The 12,082-nt window shown below is 47.6% G+C and overlaps 1 non-coding gene across 1 annotated transcript; it reads right to left on the bottom strand.

Moving 5' to 3' along the window:
- Positions 1-1,760: 1,760 nt before the first annotated feature.
- Positions 1,761-1,879, bottom strand: LOC119090729 (5S ribosomal RNA). Its single transcript, XR_005093301.1, has one exon. It is a non-coding gene; the product is annotated as a 5S ribosomal RNA (ribosomal RNA).
- Positions 1,880-12,082: the final 10,203 nt, after the last annotated feature.

Here is a 12,082-nt window from a genome sequence, read left to right as displayed (position 1 = left end):
TCATTTCGCATTGATGCACAACTTCCAAGTTGTCATGAAGCATGTTTCATGTGTCATCTATTTCCAATGTTTGCAATTGAGTAACATATTTACCATTTTACACATAGACAAGTTTGTGTACCGGCATGTCGGTTTCCATATACAGGCAGCAGCGTTGAACTTACCCAGAAAGGACTGATGCCGCCATATACTCCGCTGTACATGTACGGAGTCGAGCCGATGATGTACTGCGCAGAGGCGCAGGTCGCCACAGCGAGCAAAAGCGCCTGGAAACAGAACACATCGGTGTACAGGCTCGGCACATACTGTATGATGGCGCCGATAACCAGACAGCACAGGGTAACAAGCTTCACTCTGATCGCGAGTCACATCACGATAATCACGAATGTACCCCACAACATGAACACTCCGTACGCCGAGTACGCTTGTTTGCCACAGGCAGGTGTACTTACAATGCACTTCATGTTTACAGGAGTTGTTGTCAGACTGGACAATTCTGTTGAAGTAGCGCCTGGCGATACCTTATATACAAAGCTGTCCGACACACCCTTCTGCGAGCCTGGTCCCTGGCTGCTATGGAAGACAGGTTGATTTTCAGGTTTGAAGAGGCGGAACCGGATTTCCCAACGGTGCGCAACCCATCCGGCGCATTGAGATAGCATCTGCGGAGAAACATTGTGGACTGGTTTGATGTCCGGAGCGCTTTGATAGGCCATTATGATGATATTTTGTATTTTCGGGTGTGTGACTGCTTTGGTCATATGACGCACCCATACTTTTTGCGTATGTACTGGTACCAGTCGAACAAATTATTTGGACCCTAAACGGTGCACAGTAGTGACGCATCAGCCCGGATCACTTCACCGGAACAAGTGCACGCATTACAAAAGTGAAACTCCTACCGATCTGGTGGTGTGCCGCCGCCGGTCCGAGATCAGAAGAGACGCGCTCAGGCCCGACCTGATGCTGTCGGGCAGGGGCCAGCTAGCCACCACCATGACACTGTTCATCAGGTGCATCATGGCGCTGGCGATTATCATGTCAGCGACGAGCCTCGACGCCTCTTATGAAACCGGCTGCCGTCTGAAACCGTGCAGCACCGCCTCTCACGTCAGTCAGTCGGATTGCACAACAGCTGTGCTTATACCGAATTTGCAGCATTTTTCGCTCAGTGTACGTAACTTGGGAACTACAGCATGGAAGCGACCTTGCTCATGGCATGTGGTCTTTATCTTGTATGTGACAAGCCTTCTTGAAATCGTGCGTCTGGGGATCCCTGGGTTACGCACATGTGGTGTCGTTGAACATAAAACAGTCCTATGTGTCCTAATATTGTGTGGTGGTGGTATGACAAGGCTTAAATATTACATGTCTGCTAACACGCAGTGGGTTCTTGCATCACACTACATTTATGAAGCGGGAACACACACACACACACACACACACACACACACACACACACACACACACACACACACACACACACACACACACACACACACACACACATATATATATATATATATATATATATATATATATATATATACGCAAACCATTCTAGTGTCCGGCATGTGCAGTTATTGTCGCTGCCGCAAGTGCGTGATGATAGAAAAGAATGGAAAAAATGCCTCGGTGCGCGGTCAACGATGACACACTGTGACGTTACGCCGTAGCAGAGCATTGCTGGCGCGTCTGAATTACGTGACGGCAAGGTGTGTCTTTTCTTGGTGGATGCTGATAGAAAAGGGGTGAAAAAGTGACAACGGCACCCGGTGTTCCCAGGCGGTCACCCATCCAAGTACTAACCTGGCCCGATGCTGCTTAACTTCAGTGATCGGACGGGAACTGGTGTTTTCAGCATGGTATGGCCGTTGCCGAGCGAACGCGTTGCCGGTGGCCGCGCGAATGCGCACGCGATTAGCGCATGACAACCGGCGTGCCCTTCTGGCATGCGGCCGCCAACTTCCTATGACAGACGGACAAGCGCATTCACACTTCGGGTGTCGAGCTTCGGCGGCGGCAGCGATGGCCAGGGCTTGGCTGCCCGTCTAGGGTGGGCGCGTGGGGAGACGAAAACAATCGCTGCACGAGCAGTCATGGCCGCCCACTGAGGGCAGCTCAAGTGGCCAGTACACGAATGGAGAGCGTCACTCGTTGATGCCCGCAATGTGATTGCGATGTGCGCATATCAGCACATTTGTTCACTGGATGATGCACAATGTGTACCAAGCTGGCATTGTCCTTCACGTACCACACAGAAATAGAAGCTGCTGGCGTGGGTGCGTAACACCCAGCATACGATGCGCAGCGAAAAAGATAATTCTAATACGTCTACTGAGCGCGGCGAACGGGGAGGCCGCCGGTGGCATACATACACACACACACACACACACACACACACACACAACACACCACACACACACACACACACACACACACACACACACACACACACACACACACACACACACACACACACACACACACGCGCGCGCGCGCGCGCGCGCACACACACATACTCACACAGTAACGCCAAATCTGAACGAATCGACGATGGAGATAAGACGTGACTTAAATGATGTTATGGCATCAGGGATGCCTGGGTGACCTGGGTGACAGTCTCCCCAACAGGGTATGCACATCTTGGGCGTGTGTCTCAGAGACTTAAGTGGTTTATGTCATAAGAAGGACATGGTTTGGATCTTCACCGAACGATCCTTAAGATGGCTATTTAAGTCCAAAGTCCTATACAACTGTGGAACACTCCCTTGAAGGTAAGGTAGTGTCACATCAAGCAGAGTGTACAATCTGCATCAAAGCGCTTGGGGGATTTTTATGGACGGATTAAGCCGCACAAGAACGCTTTCTCCGACACTGGCATTGCCCCAGTTTGTTGTGAAATAGTGCGTGGGTTTGTTACCAGTCATATATTGTCATCATAAGGGACGCCAATCCTGCATGCTCTGGCCGTTTCTGACCATGCGACATCCTAAATTTGAGACGAAACCGGACGTACTCGTCGGCGTTTAGCGGCCTACTGCACTCGGCCGCTTGTGCACTGACACCTACCTCGTAACGACAGGGACTTGGTATGGTCGGAGGGTGAAACTCCCGAAAAAACACGTTTGTTTTCAAAGTTTATGACGTTCATGACGCACTGCAATTCATTTATTTACGTTTTGTGTGGCTTAGCACATTTAAAGGGGTACTGCAACGGTTTCAGCTAGATTTCTCTCAGGTGACAATTCAGTCTGTCTCATATGTTGTTCGATGTCAGAAAACGCACTTTTCACCCCCTGAACTGGCCGACCAACTAGAAATCATGGAAATCACATTGAAAACAGGCCAACCTTATCCGTTGACTCGTGCCCGGTCGGTGGGAGGGGGGTTGACTTCCCGCCACAGTTTTTCGAGCGTAGGTCAAATACGAGCGCTTGCAGCAAACAAAGTTTTCAGTACCAGTTCATCTGTCAATTTGCATCCCTTGTGTACATTTGAAGTTCAGTTGACATAAATTAGTGACCTAGAAGATGTCAAAGAGGTAAACCTCTGAAAAACTTTGACCACACATAACTTTTTGTGGGTCGTTTGCCATTGTTCGGTCTTGGTGTAGAAATATAATGTGGCGATACCTCAATTTGTTTATTTGATATTTCGGAAAACGCGATATCAGTTGCCTAAAATCACGCAACGTGTTGCTACTTTTCTTAAATAAATTAAATTTGTGTGAACGTCGTGTAGTTATGGTGTTTTCGTATGAGGGAACTTAGTGCTAACTTAGTGCTAACTAACTTAGGAGGAGTGCTAACTTAGATGCACAGCCATCATATGACCACAGAGCACATTTACCTGGCTCAGAACATGGTCAATCTCCGCGGGTGCCTTATGCAATATACATACTGAGCTCAAAATAGGTTGTATTATTAGGTAATTTTGGGGGCAGAGCTCGAAACCTCTACTGGAAGCATGTCGTGATAACATTTTAATGCAGAATGAATGCAAATCAAAACAGGCCAGGAGAGGTACATGCAGTCGTATGAGGCCATCCACGGCCAATGACCTATGTTTCAGTAGCGGGGGAGGCTAGATGAACGAGTCCGATGCGCGTGATCACCGCCGTGTCATGTTTGTGAAGCTGATGACTTCTACTGTAATGTGCCAGCGCACCGGTTCTCAGTTTGTCACAAATACATTGTCAAGGATCGAAGGGGCTATACCAAATGTAGGACAACAGCTCTGCCACCTTGAGTGCTTCTAGTGTAGTTAGCTTCTAGTGCACTATTTCTAATCGCAAGAACGCATTGTTCTAGCCACAAAAGCCCGATTAGCTCTTTTTTGTCTTATCTGGATGGTTAAAAAACCTGACCTAAGTTCACCTCGGGCAGCCCAAAGGTTAGCCTAAAATGATATTTTTGTGTCCTGGAATACTTTACTTTCACAGTTGCACATCGTAAAGACTTAGGCTAAGGCACTTTGTGAAGAAGTATTGCTCCTGTAGGCTACTAGGTAGACCAATATTGAACGGTGACGTGATCTAACCTGACCTATCTGAGGGGAACGGAAGTGGTCAGATGGACTCCCCACAGTTTCGACACGTCTTTCCGTGCCATCAATATCCGCCTCGACTTGTCAAGACGAGTTTAAGCTACATCTGCCGGAAAGTACCGCTTTTGACACTTTGTAGCCTCTGGTGACCTCACATTTGACCTAAGGTCGAATATTTTGTAGTGCATCTTCGTGATGTGACGAGAGCTTCAAAACGATATCTCTGCTTTTTCATACGGCGTCCTGGAAGTTGAAGATGCTGGAGGGGGAAGGTAGCTTCCCGCTCCCACTCCCCCACTCCCCCCCCCCCCCCCACACACACCCCGGTTGGGCTCGGTTACTTCAGACTCCCGGCCGGAGGCGGGTAAGGCAGAACGTTACTATCTGTGGTTACCTCTGTGGATGGGGTAGATTCTCCTATATGGTCTAGCCGTGCCTGAACAGAATCATCGAAAGGCGCTAGGTAACTGAAACTGACTGATGTCGAATGGTTTATTGGTGAAACACACGTTTGCTCAAAAACCATCATCATGCCGTTCGCGCGAAGCCATTAGCGCTGTGATGATGCACATTAGGATGATTACATAGTGCCGGGGGCCTTGGCCAGGTTGACGTGATGGCTGGCTCCGGCGTACGGCAGGGGGGCCACGTGCTTGGCTCCCGGGGTGACGGCCACGTAGCCGGGATGGGCGTAGTTCACCTGAGAACGAACAGACGATTGTCGGTAATATGACCACCTTGCGGTTATATAACAGTTCTCCGTTCAGTTTGGCCTCTGAACCATGTTATACTTCGCTGACGAACATTGCTACAGTGAGGCTGCACAGCATTGGAAGAAATGCCTTCCTAATTCCAATAAACCTTGCGTATCTTCTGCACTGAACAACTGCAAGGCATTGCAACATAGGTATGTTAATGCTTAGGACACAGGCATGCTCGGAGATGTCTCTCATTGCTTTAACAACACATTGTATTGTGGTATATGCACGTAATGATTTCCGTCCCCTGCCAATGGTACGTGAGTTGCGCGCTATCTCAACGTTAAATGTTTTTGGTGGCTTACCTCGTGGGCGATGGGGTTGAGCGAGTAGGTGGTGATATGGGGCTGGATGTGCACGGCCGGGGCGCTGTACGCCACAGCGTGCAGGCCAGAGTAGGTCGCCGGCAGACCCAGGCCAGAGTACACCAGGGCCGAGTTGGCCACAGCCACCAGCGCAAACAGAGCGATGATCACCTGCAACACATCGGTCAAGAAAGAGATCAGCTCTTAATGGACACAAGAGCTGGGAAGATTCAAGGTGGAAAAAGGTAAAAACAGCGTGAAAACGATAACAAACTGATTTTGACCGCACAACTGAATTGTTCGGGAACAAATTCAACGAATGTTTAAGACTTTCATGGCAGCTGTAACTTGCCAACGCGTCATCAATTCATGAATCATGACGCTGTGATCTTCGTTTGCCAACTAATACAGCACGCAGTTGCTCAAAAAGTCCCGTGTGCAATGAGAAAATGCTGACGCATTGGATTGTGGAACAAGCGGATCGCAGAGTCCTTACTGTAGCGGTTGCAGAAAAACAAGTTGCATATCCTAAGCATAAACTGCCTGGTTTTCCTTACCTTCATGACGAGCTGTTCTAGGTCCGGTACGATTACTGTGCTCACCGTGTGAGTGCCAAAACCACCGAACGGGCTGCTTTTATATGGAGCTCAATACTCAGCGCGCCCATGTGTCCCGGAATTCCGTGTGGTGTAAGAAGGGCACGGCGTCTGTCAGGACCACGCCCGCCCCGTCCCTTGTTGCCCGGGTCCGGCAGGCGGCCACACCCGTCTAGAGTCATGCCCAGGCGCGCGGCCAGAGCCTTGGCAAGGGCGCGGGGAGGGGCACAAGGTTGAGAAAGGGGCCCCAATAGTGAAAGGCATCCTTCAAAAAAAGATCGCTGGAGACCCATTTGAAAATCATGGAGTGTCTTTCTCTGCTAATTTTATTCTCTCGCTATATAACTGAAATAGAAGACGGAAGCTACTGCCAGATACATTCTATCCGAATCTTATAGTCAAAATACGGAAGAATTGTGCCTAAAATAATTACATGATATAAATCGTCGGCGCTCTCCATTTTAATGGCGATCTCTTTCGAAACCGATAGAGCTCAGAAGCTTTGTCAGCATTTTTTATCTGGCTTTTACAGAAATATTAGGGCCCCGCGAATGTAAACTGTAGATCAAAATCGTCAACAATGTATATTAGTATTAACATGGACCTGAATAGCCACGAGTCCATCGTGGATAGTCCAAATAAGCGTCCATGACGAGTCATGTCTGTCTGAAAATGTTCGACATTCAGACAGAATCAATTAGTCATGCAAATCATGAAACATAGCTTTGAACATGCGCATTCGCATCTCTTAGCAACAGAAGCCTCGACGCCAAGCGTTGTAGGCTCAATATGCCGCACGCGTCGGCCTACAACCTATACTAATCCGCGGCCAACGTGTGTGCAAAAATGATGATGAACCTGCAAGAAGCATCTTTGAATGCTTAAGGATATCGAATCGTATATTTAGAAGGTATGCCTGGCGTAAATTTCACTAGTGCGATTTTAAGATCACGATAAGAACGGATTAGTCTTTACAGCACCGCGAAAGGGGGGATGAATTCTGGTGGTGGAACTGGAAGAGCGAAGGCATAATATCTGTTTTCGCGCTGCTGTAACAGTATATCTGTCCAGAAGACAACTACAAAGTTTGGAAAGATGCATCTTTGAAGGTAAGACTTAATTCTGAAATACGTTTAAAACCATTACTTCACGGCGGTCGTTCCTGCGCGCATAGCGCCCGCCGTCTGGTGTTACTTACAGTAGGCCAACGTCCGTTCGATTTTACGGAAACTGAAATCTTAGTAATCGCTGTTCTTGCTCACAAGATTTCATGCGCGCAGGCTCAAACTATTTGGTATCAGTTATTTCCCTTATCGATTCTGCAAAAGAATCAATGTTCTCAGGTCAACATGGCACGGCCTTGTTCATTTTTGAACTCAATGCGATCTTCTCCATACAACACTAATACGACCCCTTACTTCTTTCCGGGCAAGAGTTCCCTCGAGTAGAACACTACGGGGTGCATATTGTTCCGGTCAAGGGCTGAAGGGTCATTCTGTTCCACCGTGGGGTATTTCGTGGGGTGTCATTCTAGCGACACGGAGCGGGATCCACTGGTCGATCTGGAGGCCCCTAGAGGGATACATCATACCACATTGGTCTCCTCCCTGACGCGGGAGGCCCTGCGACCCACGCGGTAGGTCCCGGATCGACGTGAGAATCCTCATTGACGAAACGACATCCTTGATTACCACGGGTGGTTCAATAATTAGCATAGACACTCCAGCTCGGCTTAACGGGTCCCATGCTGGGATGGGATAGAAGGCCCACCGTTAGGTACTGCGAGCCCTGACTGGCACGTGGCCGTTCCATTCTCTTCTCAACCGTTTTTGACCTTTCGTGGGTTCTGGTGACCTCACGTTTGACCTGAGGTCAAGAATTTGGGGTGCATTCTTCATGACTTGGCGAGACCTTTAGAACGGCATCTTTGTTTCTCTCGCACGATGTCTGGAAGTGAAAGATCCCGCGATGAAAGTCAACTTCAAACACGTCCTCCCCTGCCGGGCGCGGGTTAAATGATCCGCTTGGATTTGGTGCCTCTTGAAAATAAAGGGTATGGTGCCTCAAAACAAAAGCTTCGTTTACCCATCGCCGAATGAGCCGATTCTGGATTTCGCCCACTGGAAGGGACGAAAATTGCGGTGCCCCCGAACTTTCTTGTCCTGAAAATGAATGTTTTTGGGGCTCAATGTGTTTTCCCCTGGAATTGGGTGCCGATTTAATCAATGCTAATGATTCTCTGAAATAAAGCTTTTGCGGTGCATCTGTTGCGGATGGGGTCGATCCAGAATTCGGTCAAGATGGAAAGCAAAGAAATCGTGCTGGCCCTTAAAGTGAAGGCGTGGGGACCATGTTAATGGCCCACTCGTACTTTCATGTTGTAAGTACATATTTTGGTGCCGCAAAATAAATGCTATGGTGCCCCTTCGCCAAATAAGCCGACCCATCACTTGGTTAATGGAGTGCCATGGGTATTGTTATTTGGCCTGAAATTTGTTGCCTGTTGAATATAAAGGTTTTGAAACCCTTTAAGGTGTTCTCTGGAATTAGCGTGCCTGGAAAAAACACGTTGTGATTCCATAATAGCCAAAAATTATGCAACTTTTCCGAACGTCAGAGAACTGGCCGATGAGCAATTTTGTCACACTGAAACGTACAGGAACTCCTCTGGAAAATAAAGGTCACGGGGCCCCGAAACAAGATTTTGGCGTACCTCGTTTAAGGAATTGTTCCAGGACGTTGTTAGGGATGGTAGGCATAACATTGTTGGGCCTCTTTGAGATGAAAGTGTGCGGTCCTTTCGGGTGCCCTCTGGAAGTGAGCGCCTCCTGAGAATAAAGGTCCATGGTGTAAAGAGAATAGCTTTAGTGCTACTTTGCCTAATGGACACATCCAGACATTTTGCCAAACGACAAGGCACATATTTTATAGTGTTTCTGAAATTCAGTGCCTTCCGAACCTCGAAAATTTGAGACACCTTGCGTTGTTCCTGCATTTTGGTGCCTTTCGAAGTAAAGGCAATGCGATTTTGAAATGAAGATTTTGACATTCCTTTACCATGAGGTTTTTCCTGTCTCAAACGGACATCCCAAACCTCATTAGCGGTCTGAGGGTGTTGGTCGCGTGGCCCATGCTTCTCCAACCCATCCTTCAGGATATGTCTGATGTTTGTATTTTTTTCGATTACAGGCATAATGGGACCACCAAATTTAAACAGACCTGGAACATTGTCATCACGTCACTCAATGAAGCACCTTGTTTAGCCCAGTGGCTAGTACTTCTGACAGGAGCCCAGCAGCCACTTTAAATCAACGTCTTCCAGCAGTCTCCTGGAGCGGCCTCGAAGCGGCACCATTTTTGGGCACTTGCAGTGTTTTCTGAGGTCGGTTGTTCTCTAAAAAATGATCATTCTTTGAACAAAATCAGGATTCTACATCGATATGTGAAGTTTTTGGGAGTCATGAAATGTCTATGAAGAAATATTATTAAAATGCAAACGTCCATCTATTGTCCCGTGCTCATCATCAAGAGATGAGCTCTTGGGGATGAAAACAGCTCGCAATATTGAATACCGTCAAAGTAATTGTTATTAGGCACTGCAATAATGTTCGATCGGTGCCTCCCGATATATTGAAGGTTGATAACTAAACGTAAGAGCTTTGAGCTCATAATACCGAAAAACCAGGACATATGGCTTTTTTATATCAATTCCAAGCCACGCCCGCAGGGAAAAGTAGACCACATTCGTGAAGATATGTGTCTCGGATAGGATGAAAAAGGTTTATGAGTTCGCCCCCCCCCCCCCCCCCCACGGTGAAAAACGCAAAGTTTCGCCGCTGAGTGGGAACTTCACAAAGCAAGGGAGACAGGGGTGCGAGATTTAAATGTATGACGACGTTCCTTGGCCAGCGCTTGGTGGAGAGAAAAAACGGGGGGAGCGGGCGCGTGCAAGAGCCGAGGTACATGCTGTTATTGGGCGGGCCTGAAAGAAGCATTTCTCGATTTATTTTGCAGAGTTTTTGTTTGCCGTAACCACTAAGTGCTGTTCTGTGATGCCCGATTTTCTTCCTGTCTACCATGTCGTTTTCTGTCTTGCTCTGCCGTATCATCTCGAGTCCTGCCCTAGCTTCCCTTGTCTCATATTCTGCCCTGTCATCTTCTGCCCTGTGCTTTTATTTTCTCCTCCAACATGCTCTACTTTGTCCTCTCTTATCCTGTCCTGTTGCCTGATGTCCTTCATCTCTCGTCTTCTGGCCTTGCCATATCATTCCCGGTGGCAGCGAAATCTTGATGGAGATTGCGGCACGGCAAATGTGATTTTGCCCAGCGCTTTATGTGAACCGTATGTGTGTGGTTCTGTGCCGTATAATTCAGTCTTAAAGTGCTTCTGTTTTTTTGTTTTTTCACTTATATAATCTTGTTTCATCTCTATAACCCTAACTTGTCCGCTGCGATCTTAGAGACGTGATTAACACGCATGGCCAAGGACACGAATTTCTGTGCTGTACGTTATCTTACTCATGCTGCTCAAAATCAATTCACGTCGTTTATTTTCCTTCTTCCTGGCTCGTTCTGGCCTTGTTCCGTGTCGCTGATATGTCTACACCACCCATGTAGGTGATATCGCGTATGCCAATTATGTCATGTTTATTATGTGTCACCTCATGCTCAATGAACATCTTTACAATGAAATATAATGAAAGATAAGCATGAACATGTCACGTTCATTACTCTATACTTACATCTTTTCTCTGTTCATATAAGGGAAAGTGGAGTCAGACTAGGGTAGTGGTAGGAAAAGCAGGCACCCCCTGTACAATCCAAAGTATTGGTGGTACCACCGCCAAATGTATAAACCACGGCTCTCTAGCACCTCTTATTGTCGACGCGTTTCCAGACGAAGGTAAGTGGCGAAGTCTTGTCTAAAGAGCGATAAAGCTATTCTTCGCCTCCCAAGTGTCTATTTTGCCATTAGCTTGTCTAGGGTTCTACTTATCTTAAGCAAAGTCTAGAAAGGCTAGCTTTTGGACGATGATACTTCGTACGATCAATGGTTATCACGCATGGCTGGCACAAGCTCTGGTAATATGGCGTCCAAGAAGTCTTCGTCGATTTTGTTGGTGAAAAAGAGGGGTGAGACAGGCAAAAACTTGCGAAATATCTGTCTTTCCCCATGCCGCATTTTAGACCGTAGTTCCGATCAGAGTTGTTTTTGTCCATAGATAACTGAATTATGGGGTCATACATTACCGTGGTAGGATAATTGTATTCTGTTGCTACATCAAAGTGTCCATAAGGTGCAAAATTTGTTTACAAGAAGCGTTTCCCAAAACCTACCAACTTATCGTACCTGTGCCGTATGCAATGCGACGAGGCATTATGGCGCCTCCCCCCCCCCCCCCTTCAACGAGTCAAATGCTTGTACCGATAGCTGCTGACTCAGAGCCTTCTTGTTAAATGTTAATATCCTGCTATCCTTGTCTCCTTACCTTACCCACACTTTCGCACTTCCCTTACGGCTTCGAAAACATCCTCGTCCTTCCCTGCTTACGCGTCCACGTATAGGAATGTGGAGACCTCCACAGCTGCAGGGATGGTAAACGCATCATTGGACGCGGAAGGGCCGTGGCGGGGGAGGAGCCCAGAACAGCCGGAGGCGTCCATGGCTGAGACGGTTAGAGGGAACATTCCGCATTCGCAGATATTGAGATAAGCATAAGATATGATGGAAAAAGCTTACTTGTGACTATTGGTAAGCTTTCAAGGTTCAAAAACGACCTAAGTAGCGAAATTTCAAAGTTTGTAAAAATATGCCCCTTACATCCTCGTTTGACGCCATCATGGAATCTTCTTTTGTCGACAGCAATACCGAGCA

The sequence above is a fragment of the Pollicipes pollicipes genome, unplaced genomic scaffold, assembly GCF_011947565.3.
Source record: "Pollicipes pollicipes isolate AB1234 unplaced genomic scaffold, Ppol_2.1 Scaffold_3087;HRSCAF=3621_pilon_pilon_pilon, whole genome shotgun sequence".
NCBI classification, from domain to species: Eukaryota; Metazoa; Arthropoda; class Thecostraca; order Pollicipedomorpha; family Pollicipedidae; genus Pollicipes; species Pollicipes pollicipes.
This window is presented reverse-complemented; position numbering and strand designations above follow the sequence as displayed.